The sequence below is a fragment of the Vicugna pacos genome, chromosome 27 (assembly GCF_048564905.1).
Source record: "Vicugna pacos chromosome 27, VicPac4, whole genome shotgun sequence".
NCBI lineage: Eukaryota > Metazoa > Chordata > Mammalia > Artiodactyla > Camelidae > Vicugna > Vicugna pacos.
This window is the reverse complement of record NC_133013.1, coordinates 934756-949312: the sequence shown is the minus strand read 5'-3', so window position 1 is coordinate 949312 and position 14557 is coordinate 934756. Positions and strand designations below refer to the sequence as shown.

At 35.9% G+C, this 14557-nt stretch overlaps 1 pseudogene; it reads left to right on the top strand.

Moving 5' to 3' along the window:
• Positions 1–10531: 10531 nt before the first annotated feature.
• On the top strand, positions 10532–11348 carry LOC140689807 (olfactory receptor 6C2-like; annotated as a pseudogene).
• Positions 11349–14557: the final 3209 nt, after the last annotated feature.

The following is a 14557-nucleotide window of genomic DNA, read 5'->3' as shown; positions in this document are numbered from 1 at the left end:
GTATAACTGAAAAACTGTGCTCTACACTGGAATTTGAAACAAATTTGTAAAATGACTATAACTCAATGAAAAAAGTTTTAAAAAATAAGAAAAAAAACCCCAAATGTGGCACCTCATTTGAAAAAATTAAATTAAATTAAATTAAATTAAAAAAACATTGTGTCAAAAACAAGAATAAATAGCCACAGAGATTTATTTTTGAAGCTTGTAATCTTCTTTGTTTTTTAATAATACACATGTGAGTAACAGCAAATTTCTCAACCTTTCTTTAACCGAGATTCTGTTGAGCCCTACTCAAGCCATTTTTGTATCTTTATTATTCACACCAATAACTGATAGTTTTGCATGTCAACTTCTTAAAAAATCACTTTGAAAAGAAAGTAACTTTATAAAATTACTTTAATATATAATAAAATTCACTACTCTGGGTATAAGGGTAAATATAGGGTAAATTTTTGATAGCTCTTCTCAAATATAGACAATAATTACATGAAAGGCATAATTACATAAAATGTCTATAATGAATGATCACATAATTTAAAATAAATGTGAGAGAATAATACTACTTCCAATACTGAGAAGACAGAGAAAATATGTATTACTACAATGAACACACATAAACAGTGGATGAAATTTAAGAAATATTCTTTTGAATCTATAGCTGAAATCATTGCAAATTGTTGAATAGAATGGATTAGAAGTAACAATTTAATTTAAGGTAGAGCAATAATCTATAAAATGACATGACTACTTAAGAGAATACAGACAGGGTATGGGAACAAGTTTTGCAGAATGATCACAGAGACTTAGGTCTGAGTTTCAGGATAAGTTTAGTGAGAGCACTTGATGATGCATTAGGTGCACACTCAATGAAAGTCTTAATTAAGAAAAATCATGCTCTTTTTCACAGAAAGTTTACATTTTTTCCTGAAAACTATTGTCTACTGCTTATAGAACTATGAGTCAAGCCAGAAACATTCCCCAGTGTATCTGATACCTGTGCCAACATCTAACACAAATTAAGCTTTTAGAGTCCAAATTTGGTCATAGTAATCTCAATTGTTAGATACACTGAATTGAAAAATCCACACAAATAAAATTCCTTAGAAATGATGGTACTTACACCAAATTAACTATTTGGTATCTGGAATGCAATGAAATACAGACAAGGCTTCACAAATTACTCGGAACACTGAGAAAGCTGTATTCACTAGGAATTCCATTACTTTACATGTATTCATTACTTACAAAAATGTAAACTAGCCAAAAAGAGAGAAACTTATCCTAATAAATTTGAAAAATAAAAATAAAATAAAACAAAAGTAAGTGAAAAATGTAACTTACTAAGGGTAGAAAATGAAATCAATTAAATAAGCTAACAAATTTAAAAGCCAGTTCTTTCAAAAGTCCAACAGCATAGATAAACCCCACACCAATGAATGTAATGAATACAAAACATAAATGTTCAACATTTTGTTGGAAAACCTTGCATATGCAGTAACAGAAGAAATTAAAACATCAGGATAAATATGGGAAGGGATAAATAAAACTACTGAGTTGATTTTAAAGACATTCACATTTTGCTTTCTGAAACGGAGGTATGTCATACAATGGATGACATCAATCATTCATAGTTTAATTGGCAACATTTTTTTCAAAACTGATATTTTATATAATGATATGTCTTACAATTGATGATATCTTAAAATGGATGCAATTCAACATATTTCTTTTATCCTGAGGATATTCTTCCATACCCAGAAAACTGAAGATATTCTACTAGGAAAGCAAGGAAGTTAATAAGGAATTTATTACTTTTGTCAAAAAAATTGGTATTATTTAAAAATCAGTAGGCTGTCATAGCTATAAGCAACAGGAAATCAATGAGCAAATATTATTTCAGTCATAACAGCTGTAAAAATGTAACAACAAGAGAATAAATTTAACATAAAAGAATAGCACACATGTAAAGAAGGTATAAATACAATTAGAACAAGAGATATCATCAGTATACTTGGTTTCAAAATTTTAATATGAGCATGAATATGTGTATAATTATACATTAATTATGTATTGTGGAAACACATTTTTATCTATTTATTTGTACATAGTCACTAAGCAAGTAGAATATTAAAGGAAAACAGATTTTAATGCAGGTTATCTAAAGTAGAAACAAAGTGGTGCAATCAGGAAGAAGAATGGGTAGAATGAGAAAAAATGAAATAAAAATAAAACATTGACCATACAGTCCTATGAAATGTGCAGGTCTGGGCATACATAAATTTGGGTGTAAATAAAGAAGCTTTTTTTCAAATACATTTCCATCTACAAAATGACAGCTGATCAAATTTCTGTTGCCAAGTGAAAGAAATTAAGTCACAGTTTATTTTACACTGATCCAGTAACAATAAACAAAAAGCGCAAAAAAAAAAAAACCCTTGAACTGTAAATGTTTCACATTATACAATGGAATATTATTCACCAATAAAAAATAGGAAATCATGCCACTTGCAACAACATGGCTGGAATTTAAGGGTATTATATTAAGTGAAATATGTCAGATAGAGAAAGACAAATACTGTAAAATCTCACTTGTATGTGGAAACTAAAAAACAAACAAACAAACAAAAGACCAATCACATAGGAAAAGTCATCACATCTGTGGTTACCGGAAAGGAGAGGGTAGTGATGATGGGGGACGGGGATTTGTATAAATTGGAAGAAATTAGGCAAAAGATACAAATACCAGTTATAAGATAAACAAGTATTGGGGATGTAATGTAGAACATGATGACTATAGGTAACACTACTGTGAGGTATATTTGGAAGTTGTTAAGAGAATAAATCCTAAGAGTTCTCACCATAAGGAAAAAAAAATTGTATCTATATAAGATGAATGTTAACTAAACTTACTGTGGTCATCATTTCAAGATATATGTAAGTAAAGTCATTTTGGTGAACACCATAAATGACATGCAGCACTACTGTATGTCAACAGACTCTCATAAAACTGGGAAAAATTTTATAAAATTCCCATAACACTATCAGGAGAAGAGAATGCTAAACTCAAAACAAGCAGTATGAAGAATGTTAAAAAAGATTAGAGGGGAAATAAATAAAAAAGAAAATTGAAAACTATATGAAAAATCAACAAAACCAAAAGTTAGTTATTTGAAAATATCAACAAAATGGGAAAATATTTATACTTTCATTGAACATGACAAATAAACAAAGATTCAAGTGACTAAAATCAAGAAGAAAAAGAAGGACATTACTAACATCACAGTAATAAAAAGAACTATAAGGAAACACTAAGAACAACCATAAACCTGTGAAGCTACCTACAGAAGATGGACAAATTCCTAGAGAGATACAAACCACCAAACTTGACTCAAGAAGAAACAGGTGATTTCAATAAATTTATAGGAAGTAGAGATATTGAATTAGGAATCAAAAAACTTCCCATAGATTAAAGGAGTAACACAAGATGAGGATATTACACTTGTCAATATATATGCACCCAATATAGGAGCACCTAAATACATAAAACAATTACTAACAGAGATAAAGGGGGATATTGATGGGAATACAATAATAGTTGGAGATCTTAACACCACATTAACATCACTAGACAGATCTTCCATACCGAAAATAAACAAGGCAACAGAGAAACTAAATAATACAATAGAAAAATTAGATTTGGTGGATATTTTGAGAGCATTACACCCCCCAAAATTAATATTTACATTCTTTTCAAGGGCTCATGGAACACTTTCTAGGATTGATCATGTACTTGGGCACAAAAGAAGCCTGAACAATTTTAAGAAGATAGAAATTATATCAAGCATCTTTACTGACCACAATGCCATGGAACTAGAAGTCAACTACAAAAATACAAAGGAGGAAAAAAGGAAAGCATGTAGATTAAACAACATGCTATTAAAAAACCAGTGGGGCAATGAGGAAATCAAAGTTGAAATTAAAAAGTACCTTGAGACAAATGACAACAAAAACACAGCACACAAAATTAATGAGACACAGCAAAGGCAGTGCTAAGAGGGAAGTATATAGCGATACAGGCCTTCCTCAAAAAAAGAACAATCTCAACAATCTAACCCACCAGCTAAAAGAACTAGAAAAAAAGAGAAAAAAACCCCAAAAGGCAGCAGAAGGAAGGATATAATAAAGATCAGGGAGGAAATAAATAAAATAGACATTTAAAAAAACACAGAAAAAATCAATCAAACCAAAAGCTGGTTTTTTGAAAGAGTACATAAAATCGAAAAACCTCTGGCCAAACTCACAAAGAAGAAAACAGAGGGAGCACAAATAAGCAAAATAAGAAAGGAAAATGGAGAAATTACAACAAATAACATAGAAATACAGAATATCATATTAGAATATCATGAAAAACTATATGGAACCAAAATGGATAACCTAGAGGAGATGGACAAATTTCTGGAAAATACAGTCCACCAAGACTGAACCAAGAAGAAACTGACCACTTGAACAAAACCAGTCACTAGAAATGAAATTGAATTAGCAATAAAAAATCTCCCTACAAATAAAAGTCCAGGACCGGATGGCTTCACTGGAGAATCATGCCAAACATACAAAGAAGAACTCTTTCCAGTCCTTCTCAAGCTCTTCCAGAAGATTGAAAAGGAGGGAATACTCCCAGACTCACTCTATGAAGCCACCAAAACCAGGCAAAGAAACAACTAAAAAAGAGAATTATAGGCCAATATCACTGATGAACATAGGTGCAAAAATCCTCACCAAAATATTGCAAATAGAATCCAACAGCACATGAAAAAGATTATACAACATGACCAAGTGGGGTTCATCCGAGGGACACAAGGGTGGTTCAACATATGCAAATCAATCAATGTAATACATCACATCAACGAGAGAAAGGACAAAAACCACATGATCATCTCAACATATGCAGAAAAAGCATTTGATAAAATTCAACACCCATTTATGATAAAAACTCTCACCAAAGTGCATATAGAGGGAACATATCTCAACATAATAAAAGCTATATATGACAAACCTACAGCCAGCATAGTACTCAATGGTGAAAAACTCAAAAGCTTCCCACTAAAATCTGGGACAAGACAAGGCTGCCCACTATCACTACTCCTATTCAACAGAGCCTTGGAAGTCCTAGCCACAGCAGTCAGGCAAGAGAGAGAAATAAAAGGGATCCAAATTGGAAAAGAAGAGGTAAAAGTGTCACTACATGCTGGTGACATTACTATATATAGAAAACCCTAAAAGGTCCACACAAAAACTACTGGAGCTGATGGAAGAATTCAGCAAGGTAGCAGGTTACAAGATTAACATTGAAAAATCAGTTGCACTTCTTTACACTAATGATGAATCAACAGAAAAAGAAAGTAATGAAAAAATCCCCTTTAAAATAGCACCCAAAGCAATAAAATACCTAGGAAGAAATCTAACCAAAGAGGTGAGGTGAAAGAATTATACACAGAAAACTATAAACCACTGATGAAGGAAATTAAAGAAGACTTCAAAAAGTGGAAAGATATTCCATGCTCTTGGATTGGAAGAATGAATATTGTTAAAATGGTCACACTGCCCAAGACAATCTACAGATTTAATGCAACCCCTATCAAATTACCCAGGACATATTTCACAGAACAAGAACAAATCATAATAAAATTTATATGGAACCACAGAAGACCTAGAATTGCCAAAGCATTACTGAAGAAAAAGAAAGAGGCTAGAGGAATAACTCTCCCAGGCTTCAGACAATACTATAGAGCTACAGTCATCAAGACACCATGGTACTGGTACAAAAACAGATATATAGACCAATGGAACACAATAGAGAGCCCAGAAATGAACCCACAAATTTTTGGTCAACTAATCTTTGACAAAGGAGGCAAGAATATACAATGGAATAAAGACAGGCTCTTCAGCAAATGGTGTTGGGAAAACTGGACAGCAGCATGTAAATGAATGAAGCTAGAACACTCCCTCACAGCACACACAAGAATAAACTCAAAATGGATCAAAGACTTAAACATAAGACAAGACAGAATAAACCTCCTAGAAGAAAATATAAGCAAAACATGATCTGACATACATCTTAAAAATGTTCTCCTAGGGTAGTCTACCCAAGCAATAGAAATAAAAGCAAGAATAAACAATTGGGACCTAATTAAACTTACAAGCTTCTGCACAGCAAAGGAAACCATTAAGTAAAACAAAAAGACAACCTATGGAATGGGAGAAAATTTTTGCAAATGAAACCGACAAAGGCTTGATCTCCAGAATATATAAGCAGCTCATATGACTTAATAAGAAAAAAATGAACAACCCAATCTAAAAATGGGCAGAAGACCTAAACAAGCAATTTTCTAAGAAACAAATACAAATGATAAATAGGCACATGAAAAATTGCTCAATATCACTAATTATCAGAGAAATGAAAATCAAAACTACAGTGAGGTATCACCTCACACCAGTCAGAATGGCCATCATTCAAAAATCCACAAATGACAAACGCTGGAGAGGCTATGGAGAAAAGGATACCATCCTACACTGCTGGTGGGAATGCAGTTTGGTGCAGCCTCTGTGGAAAAAGTATGAAGATTCCTCAGAAGACTAAAAATAGACTTACCATGTGACCCAGGAAACCCGCTCCTGGGCATATATCCAGAAGGAACCCTACTTCAAAATGACACCTGCACCCCAATGTTCATAGCAGCACTATTTACAATAGCTAAGACATGGAAACAGCCTAAATGTCCATCAACAGATGACTGGATAAAGAAGAGGTGGTATATTTATACAATGGAACACTATTCAGCCATAAAACCCGACAACATAATGCCATTTGCAGAAACATGGATGTTCCTGGAGAATGTCATTCTAAGTGAAGTAAGCCAGAAAGAGAAAGAAAAATACCTTATGAGATCGCTCATATGCAGAATCTAAAACAAACAAACAAATACAAATACAAATCAGAAACAGACTCAGAGACATAGAATACAAACTTGTGGTTGCCAAGGGGGTGGGGGCTGGGAAGGGACAGATTGGGATTTCAAAATGTAGAATAGATAAGCAAGATTATACTGTATAGCACAGGGAAATGTATACAAGACCTTCTGGTAGCTCACAGAGAAAAAAATGTGACAACAAATATATGTATGTTCATGTATAAGTGAAAAATTGAGATCTTCAGTGGAATTTGACACAACATTGTAAAATGATTATAACTCAATAAAAAATGTTAAAAATAAAACTTCCCATAAAGTAAACCCAAGATCTAGATGTCTTCAATGGTGAAATTTACCACATGTTTAGAGAATAAAACATCAGTCTTTCACAAACACCTGGAGAAAATAGAAAACACTTCCCAATTTATTCTATGAGGCCAGGATTACTATGATCCCAAAATCTGACATACACATCACAAGTAAAGAAACCCTCAGACCTTATGAATATGTATTCCTTGTGAATAGACATCAACATCTTCTATAAAATACTTAAAAAACAAACCCAGTAACATAAAAAAAATTATACATTGTATGTCTGCTTTCAATACTTCTATTCAACACTGCCCTGGAGGTTTCTACAAGGGCAATTAGAGGCAGAAAAATAAATAAAAGAAAAAAAAAAGACAGAAAAGGAAGATGTGAAACTCTCTTAGTAAGTGATGTGATCACGTAGATAGCAAGTCCACAAAATGCACAAGACTGTTTCAAGTACTACATTCAAAATGTTTGGAGGGAACAAGGTCAATAAAATAAATTAATTGCATCTCTATACACTAGTAATGCACAATTTGAAAATGAAATTAAGAAAATAGTTCCATACATATCAACATTTAAAAGAACAAAATAGGAATAAATTTAACAAAATAAGTATAAGATTATAAAACCATTCTGAAACTATTTACAAAGCATTCTGAAAGAAATTAAAGAATGCTTCAGAGTGGAAAGATATCTCATATTCATCGTCTGGAAGGCTTAATATTGTTAAGATGACAATACTCCCCAAATGAATCTACAAACCCATTGCTATCTCTATCAGAATTGTAGCTGCGACTTTGCAGTAAGTGGCATACTGACACTACAATTCACATGGAAATAAAAGGATCAACACTAAGCCAAACAATCTTGGAAGGTAAAAAAACTAGAGGACTCCCAGTTCTTGACTTCAAAATCTTAATATAGAGCTACAGTAATCAAAACATTATCCTGCATAAGGATAGATATTTTAAACCAACAGATTAGAACTGAGGATCCAGAAGTAAACCCTTACATTTACAGTCAACACATATCAACACGAGCGCCAAGATCATCCAATGAGGAAAGTACAGCTTTTCAACAAATGGTGCTGAGGCAACTCTATAACCACGTACAAAATTGTGAAAATGGACACCTATCTCACAACATAAACAAAAGTTAACTCAAGCTGGACCCAAGGCTCAAATGTAAGTACTAAAAATATAAAACTCTTGAAAAATACATTAAATCTTTGTCACCTTGGATTAAAAAACAGTTTCGTAGAAATGACAGCATAATCACATATAACAAAAAGAATGAATAAATTGGACTTTATCAAAATTAAAGCTTTTGTGCTTTAAACAACACTATTAACAACTGAAAAGACAACCCATGCAATGGGAGAAATGTTTGAAAGTCATATACCTGATAAGGGACTTCTATAGAGGATATATAAAGAACTCTAACACCCCATAACTAAAAGACACCCAATTTTAAAAGAGGCAAAGACTCTGAATATACATTTCTACAAAGAAGATATATAAATGGCCAAAATACCCATAAAAAGATACTCAACACCATTAATCACTGATGAAATGCAAATTAAAACCACAATGAGATGCCACTTTGCATCCACTAGGATGGTTAAAACAAAAACAAAGACAGACAACACAAACGTTGGCAAAGATGTGAAGATACTGAAACAATGTTTCTTTGCTGAATATTCATAATAGTGCATCACCTTTGGAATACAACTTTGTAATTCCTCAAAAATTAAACAAAGAGTAACCAAATGAGCCAGCAATTCTACTCCTCAGCACATACCAAAGAGAACTGAAAATATATGTACACACACAAATTTGAACCTGGATGCTAGTAGGAGCATGATTCACAATAGTATCCCAAAAGTGAAAACAAACCAAATGTCCACCAACAGATGCATGGATATACAAACTGCAGCACATCAATACGACAGAAGAGGATTTGGAAAAAAAAAAAAAAAGAGAAATGAAGAAATAATATACGCTACTCCATGAATGAACTTTGAATACATGCTGAGCAAAAGAAGCCAGTCACAACAGACCACATATCCTAATTTTCCACTGTATGAAAAGTCCAGAATTGACAATTCCACAGAGACAGAATATAGATTTTTGCTTGCTGGTAACTGGAAGTAGTGGGGCATGGAAGTGACTAATACTGGTTTTGTTTTGGGGATGATAAAAATGTTCTAAAATTAGATAATGGTAATGGTTTCAAAATACTATTAATATACTGAAATCCACCAAATTTTTTTTAATTGAGTTATAGTCATTCTCCTATACAGTAAACTACACATATTTCAGATGTACAATTGGATGAATTTTGGAATTTGCACCTCTTGGGGAGTGATGGTTATGTTACTATCTTGACTGTGGTGGTAGTTTCATTGGTGTATGTTCACCCTTTTAAATAAAGCTTTAATTTTAACATGAGTCACTAAAATCAACTTTTCATGAGTTACTTATGCAATAACAAACACGAATTTCCAAAATTTTATGCTAAGTGAAAGTTGCCAGGCTCAATAGCATACATATCGTATAATTCAACTGTACAAAACTCTAGAAAACAATAGACTTTTAATAAACTGAACCTACAATGACAGAAAGTACATGGCTGGCTGCCTGTGACTGGAGAGGGGGTAAATAAGAAAAGATGGAAATGCTGTCTTTATTAGGATTTTGGTTTAGAGGTGTATATATTTGTGAAAATTCATCAAATTGTACAATTATAATGCATACATTCTATGTGATTTATACCTCAAAATAACCTGGAACCTAGCCTTGACACAGATAAATCCCTGGTTCACTTAAGGTAATAATCCTCATGCTGTATAAGGGAAAAAAGTTGCTAATAATAACATGAATGTCTATCCAAAGTTACTATTGCACTGGTGAACATGAAGGGTAATGTTAATTACTTTACCCTACATGATTAGCTCAATATCTTTCTAAAAATAAACTTCCAATTTATTGAAGAAGTTTTACTTCTAGCAATTATTCTGAAAATATTCCAATAAAAAGTTATAATGATACTTCTTGTAAAACTTTTTTATAATTGTGAAAAATAGAAAACAATGTTTATAATAAAAAATGTTTTAATTACATCTCTGATAGTTTTACATAGTTTGTTGAGTAATACTTTTTTTCTATGTGACATTAATATCACTCCCCTCATATCAAATATCTCTGAATCATAAGTGCAGACTGAGTCAAAGGCAGAAGTCAATGATGAGAAACCACAAAATAACATTTATCCTTCTGGGGTTGACTGACGATCCACAAATGAAGATTGTGATTTTCACATTTCTATTTCTCACCTACATGTTGAATCTAACTGGGAACCTAACCATCATCTCCCTCACCTTCAGAGATTCTCACCTGAAAACTGCCATGTCCTTTTTCCTACAAAATTTCTCCATTTTAGAAATCTCACTTACATCTGCTTGTGCTCCCAAATATTTGTACAACCTATCAACAGGTGACAAGACAATCGAATATGACAATTTTGCCATTCGAGTATTTTTACTGGCCTCTTTGCTGATACTGAATTTTTTCTCCTGGTCACCATGGCCTATGATCAATACATAGCCATCTGCAAACCCCTACATTATGTGACTATCATGAACAAGAAGGTCTGTAGAAGACTCATCCTTGTTGCTGGACCTCTGGCTTGTTGATGATAATTCCCCCACTTAGTCTAGAACTAAACTTGGAACTCTATGACTCCAATGTTGTTGACCACTTTGTCCCTGATGCAGCCTTTCTCCTAAAGATCTCCAGCTTAGAAACATGCCTTATAGAGCAGATGGTCATCGCCTGTGCTGTGGTGACCTTTGTCATGACCCTTGTATGTGTACTTCTCTCCTATATGTACATCATCAAGACAACTTTACAATTCCCTTCTGTGCAGCAAAGGAAAAAGGCATTTTCTACATGTTCTTCCCAAATGACTGTGATTTCTGTTACCTACGGAAGCCTCCCCAAAATGATGTCTTTCCCACTTGCAAAACTTGTAACAAGGTGTCAGAAAGAAGTATTTCAGTAGACCTCTCTGAAAGGTCAAAAATATTTAATTGCTTTTGTGGAAATTGCCAAGATTAATCTAACATTTATATGGAAACCATAAAGGCCAAGAATGCACAAGAGAATTCTGAAGACTAGCAAAGCTAAGAGAATCACCCTGTAAATTATCAAGATTTAGTATGAAGGCATTAATAAGGTGGCATTGGTGTAAGAATAATCAAATAGATTTGAAAAAATAATAAAGAGTAAAGAAACATTTCTGTGCATATATGGTAAACTGATGTAGGACAAAGCATACAGATAAAATAACATTTTCAAAACCACAGGGGATTTTTTTTACTAAGTCAGATTCTTTTTACCAAGTCTGGATTTGTTTTGTTGTTGATGACAATATAAAACAATATGGACGCTTCTGAGTTTACTGCTTCTTTAACCCATTAAAAAGCAGCCAAAATTGATCACCCAAACAATAATATTGAGGCTGTATGGCATCAATCAATAACAAGTAACCTCTCCTGTGGTTTGTGAAGACAAAGAATAACAGCATCTAGTCATAGAGGGTTTATTATATGAGCTTTAACAATACTGAGAGGAATTTTGTCAGCGACAGTCACTGTGTCCTCATGAACAGAACTGCTCCTGCTTTCAGGACAAAGAAGGATCAGACGGTCTCCTCACCTCTGTACCTGTCTGGCCCTGGGTACCTAATAGGATTTTCATTCATCACTTTGCATATACAACCATGAAATACAATTATACAATTATGAAAACTACAGAAAAATCACTAGAGTCAGGGTGCACTGATTTCAATCATAATTTTACCAATTTCTCATTGCAGAAAATTATTCAGTTGCACAACTATAGGAATTTGACTTTCATCTGCAAAAAGTAGTAACAACTGTAGCTGCAACTTAGAATGTTAAGATATGAGATAATGCATATAAAGAGCTTAGAAAAGGTTTTGGCACATAGCACATATTGTTATTATTAATCCTTAAACTGGACTATATTGTGCCAGAGTGTTCTACTGTCAGAACCACATCTCACCCAGAACTGGATTAACTTGCAATCTGGTTCCCTTTTCAGTGAATCTCTTCTTTAAAATTAAATTTTCTGCTCTCTTCACATTTGCATAGTTTCCTTTGAGGAGTCAATAATTGCTCCTATATCTTTCACAACAGCTGCTTTTATGAGTTTTTCATATTAGCTATTCTGAGCAATAAAACTGTTATGATCCTTCGTGTGGCTTCCTTTGCTTTTCTCCCTGTTGTTGATTACTGACCTGTTTTATTATAATCAAATACACATTTTTGTACTTTTTTTCCCTCCTATCTCCCTGCCTCACCCCTAAATTCTCACTTCCTTCTCAACTTGAATTATACATGTTACATTCATCAACATTGTCCTACAAATTTTTAATCTACTCCTGTCTTCAGTATCTTTCCATCTGTTTCAGTTTGTTTTATTTTTATAAATAAAAATTATTTTATTCCACATGAATTATAATATCTATTCATGTCATCAAGTAAAATTCTTATTTCAAGCACTGTATTTCATTTCTCAGAGTTAACCATTTGGTTTCTGCATAGAAAATATATGCCAAACATTATCTGACATACACCTCAGCGATGTTCTCCTAGGGCAGTCTACCCAAGCAATAGAAATAAAAGCACAAATAAACACAAAAACGGCACCAAACAAAATTCATTAGCTTTTGACAGCAAAGGAAACCACAAGCAGAACAAAACGACAGCCTATGAAATGGGAGACGATATTTGCCAAACATGAGACTGACTAGGGGTTAATTTCCAGAATATAGAAACAGATCATACAACTGAATAATCGCAAGACAACCCAATCCAAAAATGGGCAGAAGACCTCAAGAAGCAATTCTGCAATGAAGACATATCAGTGACCAATAAGAGGCACATGAAAAAAGGCTCAATGTTGCTAGTTACCAAAGAAATACAAGTCAAAACTACAATGAGGTGTCAGCTCATCTCAATTAGAATGGCCATCATTGAAAAGTCCACAAAGGATCAACGCTACAGAGGCTGTGGAGAAAAGGGAACCCTCCTACACTGTCGGTGGGAATGTCGTTTGGTGCAGCCACTGTGGAAAACAGGAGGGAGAGTCCTCAAAAGACAGAAAGTACACTGGTCAGAAGCTTTAGATCTCGGGGGCAGGCTAACAAGCTCCCAAAGGCCCGGCCTCGCCCCTTCTTCTGCACCCAGCTCGCCTGTGACCCATAGGGTCCGGGGCGGCCTCCACTCCCAGGGTAGGTCCACCTGCGCGGGAAAGCCACGCACAGCCTGAGGACTAGTCTCAGCTGGTCCAGGGCCGTCCAGCGCCCTCCCATCTCCCTGGGCTGCTCCCACTTTCCCAAACCCGCATATGAACAGCAGCCAAGAAAGCCACCGGGTTCAGTGAATACTAATGTGGGGGGAGGGGCACCCCAACCAGGGCAGCGGGCCCGGGACCCGCCTCAGGGTCCCAACCGGGATGCGCGTCCTGGACCTCACATCGCACCCCTCCCTCCCCGTGCGCCTCCCCAGCTGTACAGCCCAGGCCTCACCCGCCGACTCCCTGACCTGCAAGCCCCAACCAGCGCCCCCTTACCTGTCCCGCGACAGAAGCAGAGGCGACAGCAAGCGGCAGGCGGCCCAGACCCCAGGCCGCCTTCCTCCTCCGGGAGCTGGTCCAGGAGCACCCAGCTCCCATCCAGCGTCCTCACGTTCTGGGCGCGCTCCCGCGTCCGCGCTCGTGCGCGGCAGTGAGCGCCCCTCCCCCTCCTGCTCGCCCGGAGCACGGAAGCTTGGCTGGAGCCCCTTGCAGTAGGGACGCTGTGAGTGGAGCCGGGCGGTGGGGCGCGCCCAGGCCGCGGCCAGGGCTGGCCAGGTCCCCAACCCCAACGCCCCCACCGCGCCCCCCACAGGGTCCCGGCACCCAGCTAGAACACCAGGGGCCCAGGGCCAGGCCACACCCCATCAGCCCTACTCTCCCTGCTCACTGACCCCCACCCAGTCAATGCCTCCCCACCCCCTGCCAGGCCAGGTCCCCGATCCGATCCATTGCACCCCTAAGACAAGGCTCTTTCTCCTCCCAACCAAGTCCCTGCCCCAGGTATGCGCCCCACTAGGTCCTAAGCTACAGCCCCTGCAAACCAAGCTGACCCCTCATGCCTTACCCCAGGTCCCCCTCACCATCCAGAGGTAGTCCCATCACCCTTCA